We start from the raw sequence: 10,338 nt of genomic DNA on the forward strand, positions 1-10,338 counted from the left end.
CAAGGATTTTGTCCAAGAAAGTGATGGGCAACCAGGAAAAAAAGGGCATGTGAAATGAACTGTGGAATTTTGTTTCTGTGAAGCCAGATTCTGTCACCTCCCAGGTGGTATTCAGGCAAACTCACCTCGATTTCCATCCCCCCGGCATCCCTGCCTTTATCCTGAGATGCAGAATTAGCATCCAGACTTGTCAGGAACATGTCAAGAAATGCAGTACCCATCACTCAATTTGCAATTTTCTTGTGAGGGTTAACATCCTTGTGGTTTAAAAGTGAGCCTGATTTCTAATTCAGCTCAGCGTGTTCCCCAGTGCCCATCACTGCCTATCTCTGTGCCTTTCTCGGACTAAATTTTTAGTACCCCCTTAGCATCCCATATTTTCTCTCCACACTTGTACTTATACACATCATCAAATCACTTCTCGGTTTTCTTTCTGACAAGTTACAGAGGCTGACCTCTAGAAGTCTCTCCCTGTAAGTGGTTTTCTTCAGCTCTCAAACCATTTTTTATGTCTCTTTTCTTCACCCGCTCCATTTTTTTGATGTCCCCTTTAAAATATGGCACCTCAGCAGGATGCAGTATTCTGGTGTCAACCTGACCAAGGACGTACACAGAGATAAAATCACCTTCTATTCCATTTCACAGTCTTGTTGCTTATACACAGAAGGACCAAATTAGCTCTTTCTGCTACAGCAGACAGAAAAATAGGTCCCACATTTAAGAACCAGAAGGCTAGATAGTGGTATTAAAAAGAGAAAAATGGAGCTGACATGAAAGTAGAATTACAAACTGGGGCAGCATTAATAGCACAGTGTGATACTAGCCTGAACACATTAGCTGAAATAAAATGCTGAGAAAACAGTTTCTTCCCCTTCGGAGCCTATTGCTGCTGTGCAGGCTCCTGTGGGGGAGGCAGGCTGTGCACCGGGCACAGCTGATGTGCAGCGGGCAGGGTGAGCTTCTCCTGTATTGCACAGCTGTGCGGGGGACACCCTTGCTAAACCAGGCCACCAGGCTCTGTGGAGGCATGAGGCAACCTCTGCTCTTTCTGGTAGATCAGCCCTGCACACTGTGTGGTGCTGTCAGGGCTCCACATACACTAAGGCACCCCCAGCCCTTTGTGCTCTTTGTATTCTGCATGCTAAATCTTCCACAGGCAGGAGGGTTTATCCTAAGTAAGTTCCCCAATTCCCATGCCTGGTGATCCTTGCTGAACACAGAGTCACTGAGTCATTTGCAAATACATTTTCCATACACGTCCTCAGCATAAGCCTCATCTTCCTGTATTAGAGACAGTGACCTGACCCCAGCTGCTCTGCAATCTCTGAGGATTCCCCAAGGCAGCTCAAGGGTAGCATGCTCTGTGCCCAGCAGTCAAGTCTTCTGGTCTTTGAAGGCTTTCTGTGAGGTAGTTGCTTCTTCCTCAGTTTTATATCTATAAAACAGGCTTCACAGTTTTGGGGGCTGCTAAAATGCTCAAATCCCATCCTAAGTTTTCTTGTCTAGGAGGCAGTTTGTGCTGTTGCAAACCCTGTCGTGCTGCTTCTGCTCTCATGATAAGGTGTCTCTTTCCTCCCTGCTAACCTGCTCTTGCACACTGGGGTTTGAGCCCTGGTGCTTGGATGCTCTGGGAACCTGGACACCGAGGGCACTCTCAGTCTCACGCTTGCTGCTTCTGCTTCTCGTTGCACCCATGTGGAAGGGTGTCCTTCCTTCTGGGGAGGAAAGGAAGCCAGGGAGAGGAGCATTGGTATAGAGACAAGTGTTGAGGGACTGATGGGGGAAAGAGAACCTGGTGGATGGTCACCAAGATGGCTGGAACACATGAAATACCAGGAGGTGGTAAGAGAATTGAGCTTATTCAGTCACAGGAGGAGAAGGCAAAGGAGAGATCTATTTTTTGCCTACAAGTACCCTACAGGAGGTAACAGGGAATATGAAGCCAGACCTTTCTGGGAGCTGCGTGGTGAAAGGATGCACCGGAAATTATAATGTAAGGCATCGGGCTGGCACCATGAGAGTGGTCAAACCCTGGCACAGGTTGCTCAGAGTCATGGTGGTGTCTCTGTTGTTAGAGGCTCATTTTGGCCCTGATCAGCTTGCTGTAACTGGACCTACTTGGAGCTGGGCTGGTATGTGGTGACCTCCAGAGGACCCTTCCAACCTTAGTTATTCTGTCATTCTCTGACTTATTTGAAGTAATGTGTCGGGCAATGGCAGCAAGGTGACAACAGCCATGATTTCTTGAAATCCAGGCTACGATGATGACTTACTGACATAGGAACAGAATCTTAGCCCATCGAGCAGTATTTCACCTTGCACCAGGGCATTTCACCTTGCATAAGGCCTATGCACAAAGGAGATGAAAGGCGATCTGTGATGTTGATGGCTTTTTGTCCAGAATGCCCCAGTAGCTGCACCAGATCAGACCTGGACACTGACGTATCTTTGTGACCTCTTGTCCTGTGTACCTAATTAATGCTCAGGTCATTGGCAGTGATGAAGACACTAGTGAGCATCATTAGGCAAGATTGGGGTGATGCGAGAGGGTGTAAGAGGCGCAAGTCATCTCACTTAGCTTCATTTCTTGGAGGCAGGGCTGACTGGGCTCATCCTGTCATCAGTGGGAGGAGGCATGCTCCCCTGGGGTGGTTCAGCTCATCCTAAGGTGTGTGTCTAAACTTGGTGAGTTGGTAGAGTTGATGATGATATTTGGAGTTTACTGTCTTTCTTTATTGGCTACAGAGTGGGACAATTAGAGTGGAGGCCAGCTTAGACTTGACCAGTGGAAATAGCCCATTTTGGTTTTGGTTACTGGTGTATCTTAGGAGGCCATGCAACTCCACATTGCTGGGAAGGGACCAAGTCCTTGTGAGTACCAGGCTCAGCAATGACCCAATGTCTTGCCTTCATGGGATCATGAATCAGAGTTTTAGATGGAATAGGTTGCCCAAGGAAGTTGTGAATGCTCCATCCCTGGCAGTGTTCAAGGCCAGGCTGGACAGAGCCTTGGGCGACATAGTTTAGTGTGTGGTGTCCCTGATCATGGCAGGGGGGTTGGAACTAGATGATCTTAAGGTCCTTTCCAACCCTAACTGTTCTATGATTCTATGATTCTATGGTAAAGTTAGGAAGGAAAGTCACATTCCTGATGTAGTTTGCCAGTATCCTGAATTTCTGCTCTTTCAGAATCCTTTTTGTCATACTGGAGAGCTGAGCAGTTGTGCTCCCTGCTGGAAAAAAATACGGTCTTCTTAGGTGAAAAAACAACACCTCAACTTGATTTGCACTGGCCAGGTTATCGAAGACATCCATATTCCTTATTCTGTCCCCATTCCTTCCTCCATTCCCCAACTCCAGACACCTCCTCAATGCCTTCATACATCCCTGAAATAGATTCACCATTTCATTCCCTGACCCTACCTCCTCTGCTAGCAGAGGCTCCTTCTTCCTCTCCAAACACAGCTATGTACTATGTACTACTACTATGTACTATGTACATACTATGTACTCCAGACACAGCCTTGTGAGACTTCAGAAGGGCTTTTCCTGGTATTCAAAGAGACAAGAGCATATTGCCGCTTGATTTCAAAGGCCACTTGTGTTTTGGTCAAGACAACAACTAGTCTGGCCTATCAGTGCAATGAGACTGAGAATAAAGCCAAGAATATTGGGCTACATCTAACAGAGATGTGGTCTGTTAGCGCAGGCCTGACAGAAATGCTTTGTATCTGTGGAAATCCCAAAACAGTGTTTTGGAGGATACCTCCAAGAATACAGACAAACCACCATGCAGGAGTATTCTGTTTTCAGGGCAGGCTCTGTCTCTCTGAGTACTCTTAGCAGAGCAGCCATGCTGGTGATCTGACACCCAACAAGCCTTCATTCGTTATACAATGGCATTGGTGGAAAAGCAGACTTCAGCTTGTACAGGGTACATGCAAAGAAACGTGACGTACAGAAACTATTCCACCATCACAAAGCTCTTCCAGGTTTTTAGATTTATGTTTATGCACTTTCAGCCCTGAAGAACCTGAAGCTCTGAAGAAGTTGTGAAGAATGACATCATTTCATCTCTTGTTCGGTTTCTCACGTCTTCGTGAAAGACAGTCTTCTGGTTTTAAGTCATAGGGATGGAGCCAGTGTCTTCTACCCATGAGACTGCTTGAAGGAGGACAGGTGTTAGTTCATTTAGTTCAGCTACTAGGCTGTCTTCACCAAGACTTCCTATTCCCCCCATGCTCCCCCTGAATAGCTACTCAATAACAGCTCAGCCCTCGGGCTCCTGCTCCACACTGACCTCCTAACTGAGATGCAGGACTGGGGAGCTGCACATACCATCCTCCAGACAGCAGACTGGCAGCCAGCTCCGTCAGCAGCATATCCGTGGGTCTGGCAGGTCCTGAAGCCACAGGTCACATGGGGACCATTGGTTGCTAGAGCCTGGGAATAGCTCTGGAGGCGGCGTCTCAAAAGTGGAGCCTAATGAAAAACCTCTCTTCTTGCTGCCATAGAAACTGAACAGACTTGACAACAACTTGTTACTTCTCTCATCTCCAACAGCTCCGCATCTGAAGCGACTTGACCTATGAAGATATTTACATTAAGTATCACCTGGTAGCTGGAGAAACGGGACTGAAGTTAAAAAAGAAGAGGAAGATCCTGAAGCTCTTGTGAAAGCTGCTGATCAAAGCAGCTGCTGAGAAGAAGGGGAGGCATTTCTCTGGAATGAGAAGCAAGGGATCAGAGAGGCCAAGAAGAGATCGCTGGCCAAGAGGAGTTCTCTATGGAAGTGGAAGAAACCCCACAGGATGGCTCTGAGCTTTGCTGTGACCCAGCAAGGACCTGCAGAGCTGCAGGCTTCATGGGTACATTGCTCGTGGACAACATTTTCCATCCAGCACTCCCCTTCTTCTTTATAGCTACACCATGTGAAGCTGCATTCCCTGTGGAACAGCGGCTTTGCTGGAGTCTCATCTCATGAAGAGCCTGTGGGAACTGAGGGCCCTTGGTTCCCCTCGCTCCAGCCATCTCCAAACATCCCCAGCACCTGCGGGAAGACCAGGCCAGCCACAGTGAGGGAGGCATTCTGCAGTGAATCAACAGCTCTGAGAGCCGAAATGTTCCCTGTCATTCAGCTCAGCCCCCTGCTGCTTGTGCTTTCAGGAGAAAATAAATATGTATGACTTCTGGTCTTTAATGATTTCTGCCTATTAGCGATGTGTCTGACGCACCAGAAGCCTTTCTGCTGCTGCTTTGTAAGCTCTGAGACCCACAGAGGATCAGCAGAGCTCTCAGGCTGGCCAGGGACTAGAGCAAGATTTGTACACTCACAGGGGCGCAGGCAGCAGACCCAGTCTGGCTCCATGGGCAGGGAGAGCAGCCACGCTGCGATTCAAGTCTTGAAGGTGCAACCATTGTACAGAATAACCCAATGTGACATTAAGGCGCAGCCCTACCAATGTCATTCAGATGCTTTTCACAGTTCCTGGCATCTCCCTGAGAGCATCCTTCACTCTGTGTATCACAGGTAACAGTTTCAGAGCATTTTTACAAATACATCCCCCATGTTAACTATCTTTGATCAACCTGTGTAAAGAGCTAAGACAAGCAGATTGTGAAAAACTAACAGTACAGAATAAAAACACCCCTTGAAACCTAGAAAACCATGGCAACGCCGGAGTTTTACCATGCAGCACAAGCCAATCGCAAGCGTGTGTCAGCTGAGGCTTGTGTCTGAAGCATTTCCTTCTCCCATCAAACAGCTGCACAGGGAACACCAGCTAATACCTGGGGTGACTGTCATTTAGGGGTTCACATCTTGGGGGTTCGGATGCTTCCTGACAATGTGTGACCTTGTGCATCCTTTGCCCCATGCTCTCATGGATGTGGTGCAAAGCTGCTCTTGTGGTGGTTTCATGATCCAACTGCCCAGGGAAAAGCTGGAGGAGCTGAGAAGTCAGGGGAAAGGAGGCAAAGCAAAGTCTCCAAAGCCAGAAGGAATGATGACACATTGATGCCCCTATTGCCAACTATCCTGGCAAATAGGACGTTTCCTTCTCCTTTAGAGAAACCAGGTAAAATTTCTAGAGTCAAAACTTCCCCAGCCAAACTCTGCTGGTGTTGGCCTTGGAGGATGTGGAGCACGAGTGAGGAGCATCCCTCCTGGCTGTCGATGCTTCCCATATGGTAGGTCACAGGCATTTGGGTTTCATCAGTGAGGAGATCCTGTGCATGAAGCCACTGACAATTTCCCAAGCAAGCGTTACTGGAAAAGCAGAAGGTTCCTTGCTGTGTGTGGTATCTTCAGCTTCCTGGCGGGAGCTCCTGCAGTCCATCCAGCTGCAGGACTGTGTGTCTGGTGGCTGCTGAACAGCAAGCAGAGCCACGGGTGTCTGGCAGCAATGGTCACACACCTGAGACAGAGGAAGCACTTTGCCTGCAGACACCATCTGATGTCTTGCACTCATTGCTGGCCATACCAGGCTGCAATCCTCTCCACATCTGCTTCTTCAACCCCAATTCAGGCCCACATAGAAGGAAGTGGCATCAGAAAACAGTGTTTTGGCAGCAGCTGCTCCAACATGTTGTCTTTTGTCTTGTAATCTACATTCCTTTTCCTACCTCAGTGTAGCTACATGGTGCAATGGGAGGACACAGATAGCTGTGGCTACTGGTACAAAAAACAAAGATAAGGTGCTCCCACGGGCAGCACTTAGCGTGCAGAGTAATGTGACCTCCTATGGTGTTTGCAGAGTCACATCACCTCCCTTCCTGAGCTGGAGGGTCAGTGGGGAGCACTGAGAAAGGCCAATGCACTGCTGGGATTGAGCTTTCTGGTGGCCAGCAGGAAGCAAGGACACATCCTGCTTTACCAGTGACATGCCTCACACCCGCAAGCCACCATTTCCTGCCAGTGAGGTGCAGTAATATCACCCTCTTCTTCCAGCCTTTGCACTGGATGCCATGAGGAGCAGGGGTCAGCAGGGGTGGTTTGGGGCCACAGGGACCCCTGAGCCCTATCAGAGCCCCTGTGTTATGGGATGTGTAACCTGGTCATCGTGTCACCACACTGGGAATACCATAGAGAGTCTGGCAGGAGCAGTGTGGGCACAGCCTGTGCTGCAGGCTGGGAAGGAGGTGGTGGTAGTGCAGCACCAGGAGGAGGTGTAAGAATGTCTAAAGACACTTTAGGGCCAACACTACACCAGCCTTAGTGTGCTGCTGGCGGTCCCAGGGCTTGGCAGGGACGATGCTCTGGGGGCAGGCTGCCCACCAGCACAGTGTGAGCAGGTGCCTGTCCCATCAAGGCCAGAGATGTGGCTGCAGTGGTGCCGGCAGGAGCCTGGCACAATGCTTGTGGGTTGCAGGTGCCGCTGTGTTTTTGGCTGGCAGGGCTCTTACAGTGAGATAACCTCCAGCATTTACTGCAGCTCTTGCAGGGTGTAGCAGCAGCTTAACTTCCCCTGGGAGAGATTACAAAACAGTATGTTGTTGGCTTATATATTTAATGTGGTTGTAAATTAAATGAGGATCTCAACATTTAATTGCAAAGCTCAAAAAGCCAGATATTATCCATGAGCCCTGACATCTTTCCAGGGATATTTTGCATCCCTGTGGCACTGGCTGGTCAGAGCTGATCTCTTTGCTCCCAACACATCTTTCTCATAACCAGAGATGATGCTCCAGTGCCTGCAGCAAAACCACCAGGAGAAAACCTTCCTGGTGCCCCGCTCACACCAGACCCTGCTTCCCTCTGGCTCTTCCCACCTCACTGTGGGTTTTGTGGCAGGAATTGCTCAGGGCTCAGGCACAGAGAGCTCACTGCAGGCTGGGATGCTGGTCAGGGCCCCCCCTGAGCCCAGCCGCAGCTCAGCCCCCTGATGGCTGCCTGCAGAGCAGTCTGGAGGCTGGGGCTGTGCTTGGTACGGGCAGGGCTCTGAGCATCCATGCTTATCCCTTTCAGTTTTGCTGTTTGTCCCAGCTGGGTTCACCCTCCCATGCCCTGAGTGAACTTGGCCAGGTGGGAACAGGCTGGATCCAGAGGCTGCTGCCTGATGAAGCAACACCATTTACCTGGCTGCAGAAATTGCCCCACTTGCTTGGCCGGGTGCCTCCTGCCAGCCCAGCAGCATCACTGCCTGCGAGTCCTGTCTTTTTGCCAAAGGCCAAAGACTCTAAACCAGAGTTTTGGGTGGCACGGCCCAGGCAGATGAGGGTTATTCATATACAGAGTCACTATTTACTGTGGGTGTCACCTTCCCCCCTTGCAGGTCTCACCCTGCATCCTTGCAAGCACATGGACAGAAGCAGCAAATCCCATGAGCTCCTCACCCCTTCCCTCCCTGGGTTGTCACACCAATTTGGCAGCATCTTTGCTGCAGCAGGTGCCGGGTGGCGCTGCCGTGATACCCTGGTTCAGCATCACGGCGCCTGGACCTCCTCCGGGAAGTTTTGTTTGTCTGGGGTTTTTATTATTATTTATGTTATTGTTTTTTCTTCTTCCATCTTAATGTGCGTTTTAATGTCATGTTGAACTTGCTGTCGCACATTCACAGAGGGGTGGGCATACCTGTAACAGAATAACCTGCTCTCAAGCAACTCCCACACAGACACTCTAATCTGAAGCAAAAGGATTTCATTCAGAGTAACTTGTGGACTAAAGCTGACTTCACTCTACCTATTCAGCCAGCTGCTCTGGGGCAGTTTCTCCAGGGATGGTTATTCCAGTCTGGTTTTCCATGAACATACTGGATGCACATGCAGTTTACTGAATAAGGATGCTGGCACCATGAAACGTTCTCCTGTGGGAAGTTTGGTTTTGCATGACAAACTATTCACATACATGGGGTCTCCAAAGACGATGTCTCCCAAGAAGTGTCTCCCAAGAGTATCTCCCAAGCATTAGAGGCTTGGAAGATCCTGTCTTTTTGGCTGGCCTGGGCTAGGAGTGTACCTGTACGTGGTTTTATTGTTGCTGGACAGTGTCTTTGTCTTGGATCAAACGTTAAGGGTTTAGGGTGTGTTTTCATCATAGCAATAGCACTTCATAAAGAAGAAACAGATGGCAGTTCTTTTCCTGTGCTAGCTTTGGCATGGGTCAGTCTTCTTCACAAAATAACCTCTTAAACTAAGCTAATGAGGTTTCAAACTGGACAGGCTGTCACAGCATGGAGCAGAGGGGAGGAAGAACAAGGTGTGACCCGTTTGACCATGCTCACCAGTGGAGAGGGTGCTCACCAACAGCTACACAAACACACCACAACTGCATGCAAATTAATCAAGTCCAAGTTGTGCCTGCCAAGGCCCTGCCATGGCATTCACCCCAAAGCTGCTGCACTGGCACAATCACATAGGAAAGTTTGTGGATGCCCTGCTGTCTTGGGTCAGAGGCCCTACAGGGACCAGAAAGCCAGTAGGGAACTCCCCAGAAGGGGACAGGAGGTGACCTGTGGGCAAATGCCACCCAAACACACATCTCTGCTTCTCTGGGCAGGGAGCTGACATCAACCCACCGAGGGGAAGTGCTGGGGCACAGAGCCGAAACCTGCAGCTGGCTTCTCATCAGGTGCTTGCTGTGTTGTGGCTGTTGCCTGGGGAATGGTCCAGCTGAAGAACAGCAGCTCTGGCACAGACAAGGGTGCAGTATGACATGCTGGACCTCACACATGCTTGTCTGGGTGGTCTTCAGGATATAGGATGTGGTGGTTGTGTCTGCATTGGTGACTAGAAGGTGCCCTGGGTTGTTCTCTGGCTCTGTGACAGCTAGACTGGTGTGGTCCACGCCTGTGTGTTTGAGCTCTGTCCCCCAGAACAGAGCGGCTGCATTCAAGCTACCTCCTGGGAAAGGTCGTTGTCCCATGCTAACTCCGTGAGCATCGCTAGGAATGGTTTGATAAACCACAGTCAACATGGATGACCCATGGTTGGCCACTGAGGTCCAGCCCTGGGGAATGCTGCCTACCATGCTCATGATGCTAACAGGGAGGTAGCCAACAAATGCCTGGCTGACAGGAGATGTGAAGGAACATTCCAAGTTTCTGTCCAGTGAATGTTCGTTTTCACTTGTTCTTGTGAAAAGCAGGATGATTGCTGGTGTGTATTTGCAGAAGAGGTGCAAAGGGGAGAGCTGGCTGCTGGGCTTACCCTGTGCCTTAAAACCGTGCCCCTGAGAGAAAAACACAAGTGATGCACAATACAACCGCTCACCACCCGCCGACCGATACCCAGCCCGACCTGAGCAGCGATCTGGGCCTTCCAGGTAACTCCCCCCAGTTTCTATACTGGGCATGACGTGCTGTGGTATGGAATAGCCCTTTGGCCAGTTTGAGTCTGGCG

Source organism: Nestor notabilis, unplaced genomic scaffold (assembly GCF_000696875.1).
Source record: "Nestor notabilis isolate BGI_N333 unplaced genomic scaffold, ASM69687v1 scaffold4945, whole genome shotgun sequence".
Taxonomy (NCBI): Eukaryota; Metazoa; Chordata; class Aves; order Psittaciformes; family Psittacidae; genus Nestor; species Nestor notabilis.